Genomic DNA, 21,593 nt, shown 5'->3' on the forward strand with positions numbered 1-21,593 from the left:
CAAGTATAATTTTGCTAGATCCCATAAGATATTATTCAATTTTCCCCAAAATTAATACTGTACTACATTCTTTTGTAGAATGTTCCTTTCAGTGCTTGCTTTTACTGCTTACCTGCAGATGTAAGACTAAAAACACATACATTTGGATAGTAAATTAGATCTGCAGAACTCACCTCCACTTCAAGCTAATGCACTAAGTTACGTTCTGGTGAATGCTGTTCTAACAACATTCAATTCCACAGTAGTACAGCTCTCACAAATGCTCTTTTGAGATACAAATAAGAAGCCGTACTAAAGGCATGCTACAATCAGATTTATTTTGGTAGAGAAAGGACCACTTTTCTTTATGAAATCCCATATTTTATTAAGTGTTTCTGCAATAGCAAAGCTATGTAATTAAAAAAAGAAGACTAAAAGCTCTCAAAACTTCTATAGCAGAAGAGAATCCAGTGAAGGTGTCCTTGCCAGCTCATCTCCTTATTGCATGGTAGCAATGTCGGTTACAGGTGCTAACATAACACTTCCAAATCACTTCCCCTTTCCTAAGGGATGCTTTACAAAGACAGAAAAAGAGAAGAAAGAGAATACTGCCCTGAGACTCACATTATGAAAAGCTATTTGACAACATCAGGAGAGATAAAAATGAGTGCACTACAACACACTCACTTTTACCAAACACATTCTTTTCTTCTGCTATCAAAATACAATTGTCCCTCAGATCCAATCACTATTTCAAAACATGCCAGTGACCTATTTTGACAAATAAACAGAAAGAAGCCCTGTCACTAATCTTTGGACAAATTACACTTCTGCCTTACCCTCTGTATTTGTTATACCACTATCTCTGTACACATAAACTGATTTCTCTGTAGCAGTGAATATTACATCTAAAAATTAAATCTCTTCATGCTACGATTATCTAAACTATTAGCAGTGAAGCTAAGTGAAAATATTAAATACCCTTTAAATTAAGGATGGAGAAGAATATTTTACTCCTCCAAAAGTCACCAAAATTTCTGCAAGTGTTCAGTGGTGAAGAATTATAATAAACCATACTTAAAAGAGTGTAAACAAAGCAACAAAGATCTGCAGACAAGTTTGAAAAAACAGAATTCTCCCCTCATACTTAAAGGCAATGAGTTCCAAAGCCAGAAGCTTCTATTCTTAGTGACAATCTCAAAAAATTAAAGGACTTACTTATTAAGATACTCTGAATTCCAGAAATGATGGCAACATGTAGCTAAAATGCTATCAAAAAGCAAAACAAAAACTGATTTTGTTTATAAATATTCTAAAGAGGATGTTTAGCCTTGTACACAAACACAGTTCTTTTGTCTCATACCCCCCTCCAAACACATGTATATGTGTGTACATTTATGTATATGAGAGAGAGAGGGAGTTAAATGTTTGTTTGGGGCAATTTTCTGTTTTATTTATTTATTTAAATAAAAGAACATCTATACTTAATAAACAAACAGTAAGAAAATCTTGCCTTACTTGTTCAGGTCATTTAACAGATTCTGCTCAGAGTCCTTGAAAGTCCTTAGAAAGTCTCATTCTGCTGGTCTTTCCAGAAAGGCAAAGGAGAATGCAGGACAATGGAGAGGAAAAGCCAGTACAGACTTTCCCCATAAAACTAATCTGAACCTAAAACAACTTGCATAAATGTACTCACAATTAATCAAACCATAATAACAGAGTTCTGCTTTCCCTCAAGCCTTACCTTCCCCTAATACAAGGAACAGCAGTTTTCCCCAAGCTTATTTGGCCAAAGCCTATCGTAATGCTGCAAGTAAAATAGTACAATGTGAAACAAATCACTCACAACCCTGATGATTGAGTGTGTGTTTGTACATTATCAGAAATAAGTCACGATCTACTTCTACTCCCAGCTGCACCCCACTGGCACCCTGCCCTGGCTTCCATTCAGGACTGGAGCTCCCTACATGAAATCTTCCTGGCCAGCACCTTGCCTTAATGCCTATGAAATACACTACATGTTTCCATGCCCTATAAAGAACAACAGTAATCAAAATAAGTCAGTTTTGCTTAAAACCATAAAATAAGTTCAAACCTCCTTGAGCAACAGAGGGTGTTGAATACTGCTAGTTCTTCTGACCACCTGCAGTATCATATCCAGGATACTGTGCTAATTTTAGAGAGCTGGACGCATGCCACCATAGGATATGTTATTTTTACTGAGTCCTGACGTGTCCATCCCACTGCACATCTCCACTTCTAACGTGCTACTGTAAGGTTATTAAAGTTTCCAGTTACCACTTGGCTCAAAACTGCAATCTACTAAGAAGTTCTCTGGCTAAACTCTTCCTCATATTCTGAAGATCTTTACACAATATAACTAAAACAAATATCTGGAAACAGTAGAACTAGGAAAAGTCAGCTGTGGTATATATTCTTTCCTCTTCTCCCAAAGTCTCTCTCTCCAAAACCGCAAAAAAATACTATTTAACATGTATTACTGCTACTTTCAGTTCAGTGAACAAAAAAACACAGATAATTGCATCACTACATTCCACATAAAAACATGGATGTTAGGAACTACCATTCATCAAGTTTCAATTTAGACCTAAAAGTCTCTGAGTAAAATGGACAAAACAGTTTTCCATAAGCATTTATACTGCAGAGCTGCTGTCTTGCTTTCCCAAGGAAATAATTCTGACCAAACTATCGGGGTAGCAAGTTTGGGACAAGCTTTAGCAATGAGGGTTCAAGATTTCTACACTTCTACTCACACATACTTCTTCCCTTACTTACCACTTTTCAACAGGTAGACTGGGACTGAACAGAGAGTTCTCTCCTGTTATGATTTCTGCACATTTTTAATCACAGAGATTTAAATGAGAGCACGGTACTTGGCATGCATCCGTAATGGAGACAATAAGACATCCTCTGCCAGAATCTCCAATGAAGACAATCCCAATAGTTAGGAGGAAATGTCAGCCAGAAACAGTTGTGTGAAGCATAAAAACTCATGAGAAGAAAAAAAAAAAAAAAAAAAAAAAAAAAAAAAAAAAAAAAGTATTTATTTATTAAATTAAAGACCGATTTTTCCATTCTAATACTTCTGATCTGTTTCTATGGATTTTCTCAGGTATGCTTAATTAAAACCAGTCAACACCAACTTTGTTCAGAAGAGCAATTAATGAATATGGCACAGAACAGCTTAGCCCTGGAGGAGTCTCTGACATTTGTTCACGATGAAGACTGTTCATTAATTGCTCCCCTTGTTCTCAGCCTCTCAGTGATATTTTTGACACAACACTACAACTCAATGTGACTTATTCTTCACAGCTAGAGACATCTGCACTGTGTTACATTAATAAATCTACCTTTGAAAGATTTTCAAAAAGATATTTAAAGACATGGGGGAAAAGATAGGTCTGGTTGAGCTAAAAGCAGAATTAAAAAATAAAGCTATATTGCTATGCTTATTATTATCTCCAAGTATGCATTATATTACGGATAATTTAAGCAAATATTTTGTGTTCTATATTTACTGTAATTAATGGAACTTGGGAAGAAATTCACAGTGCTATCCCAGACTATTTAAACCATGCTCCCATACAAAATTGAATCATAGGGCTTCATAGGTCTTCAGATTCTAATTCCTCAGATGATTTTCAATTGCTTTTAGTAAAAACAATTGCTTTAATTTTTAGAATAGAATGCAGAGAGTCTAGCTCTGGGTTACAAGGGAGCTACAAAGAACCAAAGATCTCTCTCCAAGAGTTAAAACAAGGTTATTGGCATTTCACACTGACTTCTGGAACCCAAAGCGGGTAATCAAAGCCACCCCATACAACAAAAAATGTACTAAGAGTGCACTGTATAGGTCTTAAAAATCCATTTGTTTACCTTCATAATACATCCGTAACCTCAGCTGATCCTCATGGCTCCTACTGCAATCATTCACAGAAGAAGCACAAAGCAAGTAACAAACAAGCTGCATGGGAAGCTTGTTTCATGCCTGGAGAGCAGCTGGAGGACCTGTTGACGCAAAGACCTTCAACATGCAAACAAAAACAGTGTCCACCCTCACAACTGGCGACATTATTCCAATTATCCTGACCTGGCTTTTTGAGATTCAGTTTCTGTAATTCAGATGATGTAGCAACTCCTACTGCCGGCCAATTATTTGCATCAACACTGACATTGACTTTAATGTAGTTATTCCTAAGAAACTCCATGTTAAGCCTTCCATTAGCTAACTATATGCTTTTAAGTATTTAAGAGGTACGGTAGAAGCAAACACAGTTAGATGCAATCCAGTTTCATGACATAACTGAGAAGGAGTCAGAGCTAGTGAGGAGCCAGGGTGAGCTTAAAGTACCCAGAGCAACTCAATGAGATAGTGGGTGTAGAGTACATGTGTATAGAAACAGAAAGAAGAAAGGTTTTCAGGTTTTGCCTGAAAACCTGTCTACTAGCTTCAACCACATTGCTCTCCTACAATAGAAGGCCCTGGTTTCCTCTGAAGTTTTCCATTCACACCCAACACATCTTCTCTCACCTCTTATTTCTACCAGCTGTTCCTCCCCTCTTGCCTCATTCCTACGCCTCCTTATCTTTACTCACTGAAAGAGTCATTAAAAATGAAAACAATACAAAAAACACCCACCCATCAGCAGCTGCTCTTCTTTGCACTGAGCTTCAGGACACAAAAGCAGACACAGGTGCAGACAGGCTCCTGTCAGCCCAAGCACTCTTGCCTGTCTGGAGACCAGCAGCCACAAAGCAGTCAATATGGGCTATGGGAATGATAGAAAAGTGACCTAACATGGCTTGTATGTGACAGAGGTAACACACTGCTTGGCACACGTCCTGACTGCTGAGTGTGCAGAGGACTTGCTCTCAGAAGCAATTTTACCTGCTCAGAAACCATCTTTGCTGACTTACTATAGAGAGAAAACAGGAAAAAGTAATTCCACCTAGATGCAAAACTTGCAGCAGGCTCCCATCTTTGATGGATTAGTCAGAGAGAGATCTGTAAATGACACTATCAGAGCCATTCAGACCTTTTTATTTCTATGCAAAAAAGAATCACCTGAGCATGTAGGGAATCATTTATTTATTAATAAATTTGCATACAAATTCCCTATTAGCAGAATGCAGAAGTGCCCTGGCATCCCTTACCTCAGGCACTGTCCCACACACACAGAACTAGCAGAATAAGCTAAATTATTAAGCAAAGCAAAGGATAGTCAGATTTCTTTTTGTTTGCTTTCCCTTAAGACATACAGAAAGCAAAAAGGAACTTTACAGAGTATAGAAGCTCATTTTATTAGTGCTGCTAAGTATATAATTTATAGTAAAAGTTGGATAACAAACGCTGTAGAGCATGTATTTCCAATTTTATTTGGATCATGAATGACTGTCCCTGTCAACTTTCAATATTCCACTCCCTTCATTAGCATCATGCAACCTTGTCACCTCTGAGAAGCCCATAAAAGCTACACACCACTGTAGATTATCTCAAATAACATGTTGGAATCTATTGATCATACTTTTAGAACTACTTCTGAGAGAATAGGAATAGAAATAACCTAAAGTATTTAGGAGGTAAAACATAACTGTACTTAAATCTCACAAAATTAGATGGACTTCATCATATCCTACAGCAACAACGCATGGCAACATACACCATCAAATCAGAGGAAAACTGCAGGAAATTGCTCACACTCTAAAAAGTGTTCATCAGCTTTCAAGAGAAAAAAAAGTATATTACAACTTCAAACTTTTAAGTACATTCCTATTACTGTAGTCCAATTAGTTTGGCCACATTTGTGGTCTGTCTACATTAATACAGCTTAATAATTCAGCAGAATCCTACTGTTTCAATTACCTCTTGCGAACCCAACAGAAATCACATCTTGGTATCTGTCTTTAAAACATCTCACTATGGCCATTGTGAAGTATTAATTTAAATTACATTTCTTTTATTCATTTCTATCCACCCTATTGTCAAGCTAAGGGTACTCCATTCCTCCCTGCAATCCGGCTTGCCAGATAAAAGAAATTTATGAATTTTAGATTGTACACATAATCAATATTTGATGCCAACATTTCTTTGCTCTTCAAAGACATGAACTCTTCAGAGCTCAGATTAAAACTGTCAACTAGCAGAGCAGTGTTCTGATCTCTACTTCAATTCACTTTGTCTTTTGGCACAGCCAGTGAACTGAAGCTGACCAGCTCTTTCCTGCAGAAAGGCATGTCCATCCTTCCGCCTTGGTTTTTTTCTAGGATGATACAGCTGACTTTTGACTCCAGAAGAAATGGGAGTGCATGATCTAGCCAAGACACTGTGTGACAAATTGGAATAAGCCATAAACATTTGGGAGTGAAATGTATGCACGCACCTGTATGTAAACAGAGACATGTATCTGCATACATATAAATGTACACCATATATATGGGAAGCAGAAAGTAAGGTTAATTTTGATCAAGTGTACAGTAAGCTAGAAAGTATCTACAAACATTGTTTGCAAACATTTAAGAAACTACAAACATTGCAGATTTATAATTAACGTAATATTTATAAACTACAAATAGGTTTTACTGCCAGGAGTGTTGTAGATGCAGCACTATTACAATCCACAGTCATCTAACTAAAATAATTTTGGTCACCGGTCCACATCCAACAATTCTCCCACAGAAGTTATTACTTGGATGAGTTTTGTCTGTCACACTGCTAGCTTATTAAAATACATTTTCACACATACCTAAGGTACCAGCAACACTCTTAACTTTGCTATGTGGATGCACTATATGTAATCATCTTTGGATGTGTCAAAATCTTGACAAAACCAAACACACCACCTGAAGGACACAGGCAGCTTCTCGTCAACAAAAACGAGAGAGGAAGGTAGTGAGTTAGCATCTCCATCTTACCTCACAGCACACTGCATAAGACACCAGAAACCTTGTGCTTCAAAGGTTCTGCACAAAGCATTTCCCATGCCTCACTCACTTGGTGTCCTGAAGTGCACTAGAGCTCACTAGAAGTGGCCACTCCACACAAGTGCAGATTATCTTGAACAAAGGGAGACTCTGTAGTCATACTAGGGTGGGAATGAGACATCTCCACTCATCTTTGAACAGCCAGGCCCAGCTCCAGAAAAGCTACTAAAGACAAGTTGATGCTTTTTCTGGTGAAGTGCTTCTGGGACCAAGAGAAAAGAAATACAGTAATCAGCTTAAATCATGTCTAAAAGATATGTCTTGGGAACTACCACTGCAGAAAGAAGCTACAGGAAACAGCATTTCACATGATGCTAAATAGCTTACTCACACACCAGTTACCACGCCAAAGCTGAAGAGATTATCAGCCTGCTCTGCTCATCACTTCTTCACCATTAGCTGCCTGCAAGAGCACTCACAAATCCTTTTCAGACACAGTATGAGAAGTAAACTTGAACAATATAATACTAAGTCTTGCTAACTCAAATCCTTATGACTCAGTCACAGAAGTAAGGTTATCGTAAATATTTCAGTACACATAAACATAAAACTTGTAAGGTTAGAAAAACAAGGATGGAGAACAACCTATCTGCTATAGCGAACTTAAAAGTATTTTTTTCCTCTTAATATTTTGGGACACAGAGTGGAATTAAAAGTACCTAACAGACAACATAAACAATGTTCAGGAACGGCCGGATGATTTTCCCAAAGATTGCTCATCTCCCTTACCAGCTATCTATAGACATGAAACTCACAGAAACACTGTTTTTCACTTGAAGATCGATTTAAGGAAAACACTTTTTTCTTATGCAGAAGCAAGAAAATTCAACACATTATCCATAGTTTCTTATAAGGTTTAGAAAGTTTTAGTCATCATGTAGCAAGACAGAAACAAGGGATTGAAATGTGCCACAGTGTAACACCTCCCACAATGCAGGAAGCAAGCAAGGGAAGAAAAAAAAAAAAAAAAAAAAACACTTCAGAAAGCAAACAAGTCCACTGTTAAAAACAGGAATCTCTATATAGAATCATAGAATGGTTTGGGTTGGAAGGGACCTTTAAGATATTCTAGTTCAAACTCCCCACTATAGGCAAGTACACCTCCCTCTAGGCCAGGTTGCTCAAAGCCCCATCCAGCCTGGCCTTGAAGACTTACAAGGAGGAGGTATCCACAACCTCAATGGGCAACCAGTTCCAGTGTCTCACCACCCTCACAGTAAATAATTTCTTCCTCATACCTAGTGTAAATCAATCTGAATCTACAAAAAATAAAAATTAAAATTAAAAAAATATATCAATAAGTACACACGATCATGAACCAAATCTGATTTCTACAAATAACACACAATACATCAATACAGTAAGTTAATCTCATGAATTGTTCCTTGCTAAGAAAGTTTTCTACATCTGAAGTTATGGCATTGTTGCATTTCCTTGTATTCAAGTATTAGTAACAAATCCCTGCAACAAACAAGTACTCTTTAAAATAATAAAAAATAAATAAAGACTAGAAATATATTTATTAAATAAAAAAAAAAAAATCATCTGGGGAAAAATACAAAGATTACAACACCACTTCTCTAGAACTGAAGTCAAAGAAGAAGCTCTGTCAACAGCCATCCTATAAAAAGACAAATGTTTTCCTGGGAGGCAGGCAATCCATTGCAGAGAACACATTCACATGGATTCTCAAAGGAAAATAATGCATTTGCTCAAGTTATTTTAAGAGCATTTTATGATTTCAGGTTTGAGAGATAAATATAAGGACTCGAGACAAATATCAGAATTAACAGTTTACCTGTAGTTCAAGATTATATTTCTTCAAGCCCTGATACTGATCTCTTTGGCCTTCAGTTTAAATACATTTCCAAAACAATTTTCACTTCCAGTTATAGATAAGAGACAAGAAATGGAACTTCATTATAAAAGCCAGTAGCAAGTTCACTTGTAAGAAAGGATTCTGAAGGAGGAAAATAAGTTCCTCTGCCCAGACCATTAACTTAATTTAAAACAACAGAAACACACTGCAAAAAGAACAGTGATTCAGATGCAGAGCCCAGTTCTCCCTTTTTGCTATTGTTGCTAGCTGCCTTTTTTTTTTCCTTTTCTCACAAACACCAGATAAAAGATGATGCTCAGGCTGCAGTACTTTGGGTTCATTAAAACCTTACCTAATTCTTCAACTAAGGAGTCAGAGCCTATGCTATCCAGAAAGCAGACAAAGGAAATTTGGAATATGCTGCAGTTGTACAGTCCAGGTGTCTGTAGACCCTGACAAATCTTTATGGTAAGTCTCCAGAGCTCACATTAACATCATTTTGAGACTCATACTCACATCCATCAAAAGAAGCTTTTCTCTTCATAAATACCAACTTCCACGCCAATCACACATCCCTCTATCTGAATGTATGACCTCATGCCTTTGGAAAATCAAAGCAGGTTTTCAGAACAGTTGTGTCATTTTATGTTACCAATTCCAGTAGCCTGTAACCAGAATCTATTATCATTTTTCAACAGAGTCTGACAGACAAGCTGTGGAAGACTGAGCTCCAGTTTTCAACAGATTATTACCCTGAATTTCCCTCTTACCAACACACTCAAGGGCACTGTAATGAGGCATTGCCTCTCAGGTACCTCAGTCCTCAGAAGATGAGTTTATGCTCCTGAAGACTGGTATACATCTAGGTCTCAGTCTGTATGCAGTCCCCACAAGAGAGCCTGTATCATCCTAGAAAACTAACATAAGGCAAAACTTTCTCAACAGACTTAAAACCACTGTGGCAAAATCCCCCAGAATTCTTACCAGTCCTAAATGTCATCGTTATTTGAGGAACTAACTAGAATTTTTATCCAAACACACAGTCCTCCCCTCCTCTCCTTCCTTCTATAGAAGCAATACTCATTCCATACCCTTAGTCATGCTCAAAGAGGAAAATAAAAAGCAAACTTTTTTATGAGGATAGGTTCCCTATTATTGCTCACAGTATATCTCCACATAAGGGGTTACACTGGCACAACCAGAAGGACCTGGAAGCCAACTGAGAGGCATAAAGACCCAGAATTGCAAAGGATGATAACAAACTATAACTCTCTCAGTAGCCAATGATTTTCAAGTCACAAGGAGAAGCTTTTTTTTTTTTAGAAGATGAAGGTTAAAATGTATAAAGATTTTAGCAAGCAAGAATCAAGAGATGGATTTTCTGTGTCAGAAACAGGTAAAGGAGATACCAAGAGATACCACGTCATCCTTCGCTACTTCAGCATCACAGTTAACTCTAACATAGTAAAAAAAAAAAAAAAAAAAAAAAAAAAAAAAAAAAAAAAAAGAAATATGAAAAGACTGATGTGGTTTAACTCGGCAGGTAGCCCACAACGTTATGGCCTTCCACATGATCTCACATGGGATGGAACAACCCTTGGCCTAATTCAGGCACTGTTCTGGCTCTGCCCTGCTCCGTGCTATCATGGCAGCAGCTCTGCCCCACCAAGTGACTTGGACTGACCCCCAGTGTGTGCCCATTGCTCAGCAACAACCAGGCCTGGGCACATATTCATCACTGTTTCAGCTGAAACAAGAACAAAGACACACAAGAAAATACACACAATCTATCCTCTTGTAACTGATTATGTCCAGGAGTTTCCCTCCAAGTACACAACACTGGCCCGACTTCAGTTCACTTCACTTGGACAGGGCCAACATAAAGGACTTAATCCCATATGCCTTCCCCTACACCAAGCCATTTCAGCGGCGTTGATACGATGCACTTCAGAATTAGGGAACTGAATCAAAGCAAGGGTTAGTGGGCTTCCACTGAAAAAAAAAGATCACTGAAATGGTTCATATTATGAAGAAAACAAACAACACAACAACAACACACACAAAAAAAGAGGCAGGAATTCCCAAATTCATGCCGGAAAAAAACAGCACAGAACAACAGCCTGAACATTTTGAAAACTACAAGACAAATATTCATTCAGAGTTCACTAGCAATAGAAAGCAGCAGCTCAGGAAAAACCTTAGTGTGGGCAGGAAGGACAGAGACAACCAAAAATACTAAAACACTTGTACTTCCTCACTCATTATATACATTTTACTGTTAAATCTCCTAAGCATTCCTGATTTGCAGTAAAAGCTAATTCTAATCTGAAAGTATATTTCAATAGTGCTCTGATCTTCTACCTAGAGTTGTAATTGAGAAGAGGAAGGCAGAAGATGAAGGAGCTCAATTTTCACATGCAGAGAAGAGGTGAGGTAAGGAAAGTGTGAGAACTCCACAACTTTCAGTATTTAGAACAATCCTGCAGGCATCACACACGCTCCAACTCATTCATCATGTGTATTTTGTACAGCCTAAGACAACATCTCAGCAGCGTTTCAGCATTCCCTAAGTCATCGCTTCTGTAAGCTTCTCCTAAACCAAATACTGCTAGTTGGCTGCATGTTGTTGTTTATCAAGTTAGGCACTTGAAATTGACCAATTATATGTCAAAGATTCACAGCTCCTCAGTCAACATCCTCAAATGGAACCGTAATTTCCATGACATAACTGGGGTTAGTAGGATCCTCAGAAAACACTAACCTGCTCTTTCAGCAATGAAAAATCCAACAATTCTAAGGTATTCTGGAGCTCAGAGAGAGATCTTGATCTCAAAAACAGGGAAAGAAAGAAAAATGCATCAATAGGAGTTTAATAACACTGATGAGTTAACCAGAGATGAGTTTGGGGTGACAACACAGCTGATGTGTTACTCAGAACTTGAACTTTTCCTAAAAGAAATAGCTCAAATTGTTGATGAAAACAACTTCAGAAAAGATATTTTAAAGAGTAGATTTAAACCAAATAATTCCACAGCAAAAACACCTCTGGACAGATTTCAGACTGATTCCAGCATTCTACTGCTACCTTTGATGAGCATCAGCTCCATTCTGAAGTTACCTGACTTCCTGATGCACCCTGGTATACATTTTCCTTTCCAAATGCCTCCCAATTAGAGATTCGTTTCATTCATGTATTTATACAAAAACACTGAGTGTGGAGATAAAGAGTTTATTTATACAGCAGAGAAGTGGATTGCATCAAAGTATCTCAGAGAAAGCATAAACACCAGAATAAATACATTAATAAATCCACTAAACATTAACAGATTTAAATATGTTGTATTTTGGAACATAGGTTTCTAGTAAAACCAGAGCAAGACATTAATTAGGTTGCAGTTTTGCAGTTATGAACTTGGTTTACGTTAGCCACAGTCCGGATAAATGCCAGGCAAGCGTGCTATGCCTCAGTGCAGTGCAGCAAAGATCTTAAGGCAGTCACTGGACATAGTTACCATGAGATCTAAACCAGAATCCCAGTCTTTCATGGAAATGGTTTGCTGCACCTACCCTAACCAGAGCAGCGGTACTGGCAGGCTGCAGGGATTGCTGCAGAGAGCAGGCTGCCACCTGGCAGCAGCACATCACAGCTGCAGCCCCGTGCCAACATGAGCCCACCTCCTGCAAGGGACAAAGGCTCTGTGTCACCAAAGGGTCAGCCTGCAAATGATCTGATTCAAGAAAGCTTGTTCTTTTGAGACAGCGATAGCAGCTCTACCAACTTCAGAATATCTATCGCCAAACATCGAGGTGAAGTTTCATAAAACAGATGCCAAACTGCTAGTCAAAATTTGTCATCACCGCATAATACTTGACAGGATACCATTCTGTGCTAAGTTATCCCACACTTGATCCCACACGCCTCGACCAGTGACTGACAGCACATCTCTGAGCTATGACTGCACCACTGTCTGGCCTTAGTGCTACTGTGCCACCACACTTGTGCCATTGTGTCCAGCACTGCAGCCCAGGGGGTGCAGGAAAGGCTCTGTTCCCATGTTTCCCGGGGACTTGGAGCCCTTCACACAGCTCTGCCACTGAAGCTGAGGTTGGCAGAGGCTCACATTCACTATCTGCAATTCACAGTGTGTAATATGGGGTTTAGTCACTGCAAAGTAATGAACTTCGGTCAGCAGTAACTCTGCGTGTGTATGAAAGTACACCAACACAAGTTCAAATCCACGTGGTTTCCCTAAGATGCTGGGGAGGGGGAAGAGAAGGAAAAGAAAAAAAGTCCTGCAAGCAGCAGCAATGCATTGGGAACCCCCCTGTTGCGTGCCTGCCCAGCAGGAAATCAACACAACAACCCTCTCAATAAGCAAGGTTTATGGATCATTACTGAGCGCACAAGCACTCCTACTACCTGGAAGTATTTAAAGAAAACAGCACTGGTTAAAGATTAAAAGCAATAAGACACTGCTGATAATTGCACCTTCAGCAATCTCAGTCAAAACAAAGCCCGGTTACAACATCTCAAGGAAGGAGCAGCATAACTTCATTTACATCGCTTAGCCGAGAGCAGCATTTTGTTTTGTAGGAACTGCCGCCCTCTGGAGCCTCAGCTCGCAGCAGGACCTCCCGCAGCTCTTAACACGGGGAAAACGAGAGCAACTCGGCGGTGCTGAGATCCTTGAAGTCAGATCGGCGTTTACCCGCAGGAGAGGAAGGTGGGAGCACAGCACACCTACCCACGAGTCTCCCAGATCTCTCACCAGAACGTCTGAAAGGCCCTATCTTAGCAATGCACTTGGATTAAATACCCATCGCGCTATCCACGAAGAGACGCGGCATCACCACTTTCGACACTTCTTCGTTAGTAAAACTTTGCTAACCCAGCCAGAGCCTTCTTTCCATTACCAGCCCGAGGATGCTGAAAGAGCTGCAGTTAAAACGGCGTTTTCACGGTAAAAATCCTAGTCTGACTGAGCCCTACGGCCGGACTAGCTCCGCACTAACCCTCACAACACGCATATCTACCACCAGTTAAGAATGTTTTGTTAGCTCTCAGAAAACACAGCTTTCCAAGTTACCTTAAGGCTGCGGGAAGATACCGCAACTACGATAACTCTTCAGTTTGGGGATATTTCCTTCAGCTGGAACCATGCACACCCACACGAGCCCCTCCTGCCGACAGCAGCGGGGTTTCAGGAAGGGCCCCCAGCCCCGCTGCCCGCAGGATGACTCTGAGCACACAGTCGCTGCACCAACCTCACGCCGCACGCTTAGCGTGTGGAACGACACGGTAATGCCCAATAGCTGTCATTCCGCCGTCAGATAGATCCTCGCAAAAAGAACCATTGCCCGGGCTGTCTCCTGCATGATTATAGAACGATAACGCAAACTCCGCACTTCAGAAAGTGTCAAAATAGGCTTACACCATAGATCCGCGCCAGTCCACTTAAACGCAGCGACAACACAAGCGCGCTGGGAGTTCAGACCAGGCTGCAGGCAGAACATGCCCCCCAGTCCCCAAACACGCCGCGCTCCGTCCCCGCTCTCCCAGCAGCGGAGCGGTGCCGGGGGCCGGCAGCACCTGGCCGAGGGCAGCGTTAGGGATGCCCGTTCGGTATTCCTCCTCCGCGGACACTCTCGGAGAAGAACGCGGGCAGTGCCCAAGGAAGGGCCGTCCCGGCGGCGCCGCTCCGCCCGCCTCCCAGCTCCCTCTGCCGGCCCCCGGCGCCCACCGCCCCCCGGGACACTCGAGCGCCAGAGGACGGATGCGAGAAAGGATGAAGGCTCAAAGAACGCTCCCGGCACCGTACCGCCCCGCGGGGAGAGGGACCGGGGGTGATGTTACCTGGAGGCTCCGCTCCGCAGGTCAGCCCCGAGCCGCTGCCGCCGCGCCGTGCCCCGCTCCCGGCGCGGCGCCACCGCCTCACTCCGCCATGGCCGCAGCGCTCCGAGCCGCCCGCAGCGTTCGCTGCCACCAAGTTCGAGGCGCGGCAGCGCGCCCCGCCGCGGGGGCGGAGCGGCGGAGCTGGGGCGGCCGCGCGTCCCCGGCCCCGTCGGTGAGAGGCTGCCCGTCCCTCCCCCTTTCGGGCCGGCGGGGAAGTTGCAACTGGTTGAGCAGCTCCGATTGTGCGTGTTTGAGCTTTGGATGCTTAGTTTTGTTGCTGTTGTTGTTGTGCTTTTTTAAAGAATTTTTTTATTTCTTAGTGTTTACTTACCGCAGCTCAAAAAGCATGCCTTGGGGCTTCTCCTCCCGACCACAGCCGGGCCGCCCCAGCACAAGCGCAGCCAATCCCGGCGGGCTGCAAGACGGAGGGAGGAGGAGGAGGGCGAGGGGCAGCCACGCGGGGCCGCGGGCGCGGCAGGTGGGGGATGGCCCGGGGGGCGGAGGACGACTGACACCGCCCAGAAGCCGCGCTGGCAGCGGAGCTTCGGCCCCGTACCCGGAACGTGGCTCGAGCATCGCTGTAGGAGTCCGCGGCCGCCCCCTCCCGAGCTCGGAGCCTTCCCCTAAAGTTTATTTTTAGCCCCCGGAAAGCGCTATAAAGGTCCCGCGGAGAGAGCGGGCCGGGAGACGTGGCACCACGCTGCCTGCAGGTACGTACTGGCGTCCCGCTCCGCTGCATGCCCACCTGTGCCGGCCCATCTGACTTAGAGACGTAGGTTGTTTGTGTTCATCCATAGATTGTAATGAATTCCATCAAAGCTCTTTTTTCTTTCTTTCTTTCTTTCTTTCTTTTTTTTCCCATCCTTTACGGCAGCATTTCCATGTTTCTGCTACAAACCGCAGCACTGCCTTGTTTGCAGCACGACCTCCCTCTAGAAGGAGGAAAGCTCCGAGAGTTTATTAAAACAAACAGAACCGTGGAGCTGATCCACGCTGGAGTAATCCTATGGAAATACGCTTTAATTAAAACGGCCGGCATCAAAACTTCACTGCATGCCAACACACTGTGGAGCCAAATGGCCCCGAGCACCCAGCTCTCGGTAGAGCGTCACTTTGGCTGCGTGCAAAAGAAACTTCTTCAAGGAGGAATGTAAAAGAAAGTTTGTGATTACCATTACAAACGAAGCTCAAGAATTTGCAGCATTTTCATTGATTGTTTGCTGGGAATAATGATTAAAAAAAATAATAAATCAAAAGTTCTAAAGGGGGGAATTCTTTACTCAGAGGATGGTGAGGCACTGGCGCAGCTGCCCATAGAAGCTGTGGTGCCCCATCCCTGGAGGCATTTAAGGCCAGGCTGGATGGGGCCCTGGGCAGCTGAGTTGCTGGGGGCAGCCCTGCCCATGGCAGGGAGTTGGGGCTGGGGGGGCTTTGAGGTCCCTTCCAACCCAAACAGTTCCGTGATTCCATGATTCAAACTTTTTTTCCACAGCACTCTGTAACCCTGAGAGTCAAGGCTGGTGCCTTAGTTGTAACATTGTTTCTCTGTAAGTCACCAATGTAATGTGTTTATGGAGCGTCACTAACACATGAATTTTTGCTATCTCAAGAAAACGCTTTCATAGAAAATATAAGAATCCGTTTAACATCTATAAAATACTATCAAAGCAACTGTGGACATAGGGTGATCTGTATACATTGCCCATTAACTTGTTTGATGTGGTGCTGTGCTATGTCTGTGCACATCAGAAGGTCTCCTGTTCTGTGTCCCCATCCATTTTGACAACAGCTTTAGACTTTTTACATAGGAGACCTATGTGGTTTTCAATTGCTCCAATAGAAATCAATACTTTAAGAATGAAAGATGAGCACTCTGTATAAAAAACCCAGTGCCAATGGGAAAAAATATATATCTGAATTTTTGCACCCAGAGTGATGAATATTTTAGGCCCTAACAATTTAGCAATGCGGAAAAAAGGGTACATACTTAAAATTTTCTTGGAAGACTTTTATGGCTGTTGTGTGATATGTGGATTTGCAGTACAGTATGTTCTAAGAAAAAAAAAACAACTACTGAAATCATACTTGATATCTCCGGAGGTTTTAAGCTACGTGCTTTATAACCATTTTCAGGAAAGAAAGTAATGATGTCAGTGGTTCATTTGATTTTGCTTTGAGAAACTCACGGGCAAAGAACTAAAAAGATGTATGAAACCGGTCGTGAAATTACCCATATTTGAAATAAAGCCATCAAATGTATCAGTAATTAAACTCTATGTCAAAGTGCAGAGTTACATCAGATGAGCTGAGCAAGCAAGATGAGCAATTTTAGGCAAAGCCATCCCTGGATGTGCCACAGTTATAACAAACTCATGCTCAGGGCTTGTTTTGGGGGTAGGATGAGGAGGCACCTTGCACAGAAGCAACCCAGCTCCAGGCTCAGCCTCTATGTCCAGAAGCATCATGCTGAGGATAGAGAGAACAAAGAAGCAGATGCTGTCTGATCTAAGGAAGAAAAAAATCTTCCCAGGAACAAGTCCCAGTTCGATCCCACTTCCCTTCCAGTACGGATCCTCCTCTTTTACCCCATGTTTTGCTGCCATTCTGTTCCTTGCTGCCATTGATTCTCAATCCCTCCTCACAGCAGAACAGACCTGGGATGTAGGGCTGGCAGCCCACACAAGCAGTCAGGCACCATGGTTGGAGGAGGAAGGGCTGCACAGCACCTCTGTCCCTTGGCCAGCTTGGTGAGAAGCCAGGATTCAGCTGCTCCCTGTGGGGGCAGGATGTAAGGAGTTCTGGAAAGCAGCAGGAGGGGGGGGGGACTTCCATCTGTTCAGGTAGAAAAGCCACAGTGTGAAGGAAGGTTTGTCTTCACACTGCCCGTCAAGAGTGCCTTGGATAACATGGCTCTCTTTCATTATTTAGAAAAACACCATCAGATACAATACTGTGAGCCTGAAGTTTAAGTTAGGTTAAAAGAAGGAAGGGGAAGAAAAAAAGGGAGAAGTTAGCTTCAAAGTGAACCTTGAGCCATGCTCTTTGCTCATAGTGAAAAATGTAGCTTGCTTCACGATTACAGAGTTCAAAGGTTTATTTTATTGCCGTCACGTTTTGCTTTTTTCACTCCATTGAAAACGACCAGTTGTTATTTTTTCCATCACATCAGCTGCTGCTCAGGAGAAACCCTCCTGATGGCCAGAAAGTTTCTAGAGCACGCCAGCAGGAGCACAGTGCATGCCAGCAAGCTCCCTTTCCTGAACCAGTTCCAAAGAACCCAACCTGATGTTTTGACTGCACCTTGCTTATGTGGCCTTGCTGGGAGTCCCAACACTGTTTCTTCTCGCTTTCCCACTGAAACTCAGTAAAGCATTGGAGTGGTGCAAGTCCTCACCATTCCCACCTGCGTTCAACAAGGTCATCGTCCAAGGCTGGATCCTCATGAGTCATCTGTATTTAAATGTCAGAGACTTGCGCTGGTGTTACATGCAAAAAATAAGGATAGTTTCTCCATCCCAGGAGAGCAGATGACCCAGAGAACTGAAATTTGCCACCCTCAGGTGGTTCCAGCAGGGCAAGGCTGTTACAAAGCAGGACAAGGAGGGATGCAGCTGTGTATGCTGAGCAGCACATTCTCTAGTAGCAGGCACTGCACAAGATCACACTGAGCAAAATTTTATTTGTCTTAGCAAAAGGCACCATGGCAATACTTACTTTAAATCATGGGGAAATAAATGTCAGAGTTGCAAACTCTCTACTCTTTTTTTTGTCAGATGATTGTCTCCCATTATGTGCTGCATCTAAAGGTTACACTGTCTGGTATCTGCAATATTTGTGAGTTAGAAACAGCGAGACTCTAAATTGCTTGACTTTTGGGAGCTAGATGTGCTTCTGATGAGTTTTTATTTACTGTTTGTGATCAAAAGAAAGAGTAAAGCAGTATTTCTTGTGATATTTGTATGATTAAGGCTCTTTATAACCAAAATGGTTTAATTTTATAAATGCTTAAGGTGATATTTTCAACACAACTATATAACACAAGTAAATGTGCACTTTCATTTAGAAATGTCTTCTGTTAACTCATTTTGGTAATTGCCTCTTTCTTTTCATTAAGGTCTCAGACAGATGAGACAGTTAAAGGAGTTACTGTGTGAGCATTAAATTAGGGCTGCCTAACTTGAAGTCCCTCAAAGCAGTTAGGTGTTTGGTGAAAATGATGAATTCTGGGGTGCTGACTCATGTGATCAGAAAATGCCATCCATTTCCTGATTCACCTTCATGTCTTCTCTAGGAAAAGAAGACTGTTTTACAACGAATACCTGCAGTCAAACAATGTTCTCTGTGTTTGTTTTTCTATCTTTCAGCCACTTCTCTGAACTGTTACCTTCAAAATGAAGAGCAAGGCAGAAGTGAGAACAAAGAATGCCTTGGAAAAATCCAGTCATAACAACTGAGGAATAGAAATAACAAGAAATACTCATATGGTCAGAATTTGGATGGAATTTATGAAAAGTTATAAAGGGTCCAATTACATTTGAATCCAGATTTGAGAATTCACATGTTATACACAATAAAGATACCAGTGCATCTTTTCCTCTACTTTGGATGATAATGCATTCTGCTGCCTTTAGACTTGCAAAACTTTCTTATACAGACTAATGTAAGTTCAGCTTTATTCTCTAGTTATTAGACCTACGACACCTCCTCACATCAAGCTAAGACATGAATTTAATAATCCTTCATTGTTCCTCTCTGTTTGCTGGTCCATAATTACAAATATTAAGTCCCTGCATTTCTATGTCCCGAGCAGAACAAGTGGGATTTGAATAAAAGGTATACATATATGTGACCTTATCACTACCAAATGCAAAAAGTACATAATATAGAGCTTATCTGGACATCAGGCTTTTGGTGCTGTGTAGGTAAAGTTGATACTTGGCATAACTCCTACCTTTGTAGAATTAAAACATCACAATTTTTAGAAGAGTTCTTAACCAATTACATAGACATTGTACTTGGGCAGTATTTCTCTGATGCTGATGTAGCCTTGAGAGCCTTAAATCACATTTTGTCCATAAAAACACACAAAACAGTCAGTGAGTGCCAGGCAAGGGGGAGTACTGTGTGAAAAGGGACAGCAGCAATGGAAGTCTAATCCCGGTGATATATTCCTCTGTTGCCTACACACTCTGTTCAGTTGCCTGCTGAGAAAAACTAACCTAGATTGTGTTATTTACAACTGATCTTTTTGGTCCAGAACTGTTAAAACAGAATGCCAAACAACTTGAAAGTTTCTATAGAAATACTGTTAGGCAGACAAAAGAGAAGATAAATTAAAGCTAATGATTATTTATCACTGAGAAACACACACACAAAAAAGCCTTCTGAGTTTACTTTGCTAAATACTAAAGCCTCCACCTCAAAGTCTGTTCTTCTGTCTCATTAGTCTTAGTTTGTGGCAGAACAGAGCAATAATAGTGTAAGGAGGTGCTCATTCCATTCTAAATTTGAAAGGAAGCCCAACAGGCAGCTCTACAGATTGTTGTTTTTTTGCATCCTGTCACTTCTGGATTTAGCAGCTACTCTGCCTGTCTGCCTTTGAGGTCAAAGATTTAAGGGTCGACTAAATGTGAGGGAGATTTCCCTACCAAGTGTCATTTACAAGAGCAGATGCTGCAGGCTGTGAATTAGGGACAGTGGATATTAGTCTCACATCATCTATTGACTGCTCTTAATAGCCCTGTTTACATCTGATTCCTGCCGCAAATCCCTCCCATATGGTACTCAAGTACCAATTTCTTATGTTTTCCAAAGGTCACCTATCAGCAGCAGCAAGAACAGACCACAGGTCCCCTGACACAACATCACCACTGTGCAAAATCGGTGTTGAGCTGAACTCTCTGCAGACATACCTTTAGCTTTTATGCTGTGCTCTGTCACAAAGTGGTGCTCAGAACAAAGGCATCCCATTTCCTAAGAGCTTGAAAACTTTGCTAGCAAAGTGCAGTGCACTTGTTCACTGCAGGCAGTCCATTTAAAAATGCACAGCTATCATCTACGTTGTTTTTCCATTTAAATCTGCATAAATCAGCCTGCATTGCATCTTTGTCAGCTGGCTGATATTCAACAATGAGAGGAAGTAGAAAGCAGTAGAATGAATATCTACTGATCATAGTTCTAGTGCTACCTAACATTAGCGTGTTTGACTAATTGATTGCCCTTAGCATTCTGCTAACAACAGATGTATGGTATGAGTTAAATTATTAAACCTGTATTGCTCTTATTGCTTTCCATAGCCTGAAACAGTTGTAAGTATTGAAATTATTTAAATCAGAAACATTGCATTTAAAATGTTTTAATTGATTTTCTTTGTATTTTTTGTTAATAAAAACCACTCCATTAAATGTACTGTGGGATAATTATTTATAGTTTTGGCTGGACGCTTGAAAACATGAAGGGGATTGTGCAAGAGAGCAGAACACCTACCAGAGTCAGCTCCAAGAACTCAGAATCTGATCCTCCACACTCAGAGTTTCAGAAAATAAGCCTCCTTCCAAAAGGCTTGGCAGGAAGAAGGATGTTCAGACATACTGGCAAAGAGCAAGAGCTATTGTTTCTTTGTAGTCACACCAGCTCCACTGAGATTGTAATTTATTTTACTCTTTTTTCTACGTAATGAAACTTTGAGTTCATAAAAGATCAGGTTAAAGTAAGGAAACTGAAATTAGTGTTAATTGTGTAAGTCTATCATCATGCTTTAAATAACATCAGAAATGTACTATTTTATATATTTTTATTATTTGGTATTTAAATAATACCAAAAGGAGACTGAAATTATAATGTCTATACACCCTGAAGTACCTCTTGTCTCTAAGAGACATCCTTATTGAGAGCAAACAG

The 21,593-nt window shown here is 41.3% G+C and overlaps 1 protein-coding gene and 1 non-coding gene across 2 annotated transcripts in view; one reads left to right on the forward strand and one right to left on the reverse strand.

Annotated features, from left to right (window-relative positions):
• Window positions 1-14,458, reverse strand: part of SEMA5A (semaphorin 5A) — a 306,555-nt gene extending 292,097 nt beyond the window's left edge. Inside the window, exon 1 of the mRNA XM_072327729.1 lies at window positions 14,233-14,458. The gene's annotated coding sequence lies outside the window, so the exon portion shown is untranslated. The remainder of the gene's footprint in view (window positions 1-14,232) is intronic.
• A 4,441-nt stretch (window positions 14,459-18,899) lies between these two features.
• Window positions 18,900-18,968, forward strand: LOC140249276 (small nucleolar RNA SNORD123). Its single transcript, XR_011902991.1, has one exon. It is a non-coding gene; the product is annotated as a small nucleolar RNA SNORD123 (small nucleolar RNA).
• Window positions 18,969-21,593: the final 2,625 nt, after the last annotated feature.

Source organism: Excalfactoria chinensis, chromosome 2 (genome assembly GCF_039878825.1).
Source record: "Excalfactoria chinensis isolate bCotChi1 chromosome 2, bCotChi1.hap2, whole genome shotgun sequence".
In the NCBI taxonomy this organism is placed as follows: domain Eukaryota; kingdom Metazoa; phylum Chordata; class Aves; order Galliformes; family Phasianidae; genus Excalfactoria; species Excalfactoria chinensis.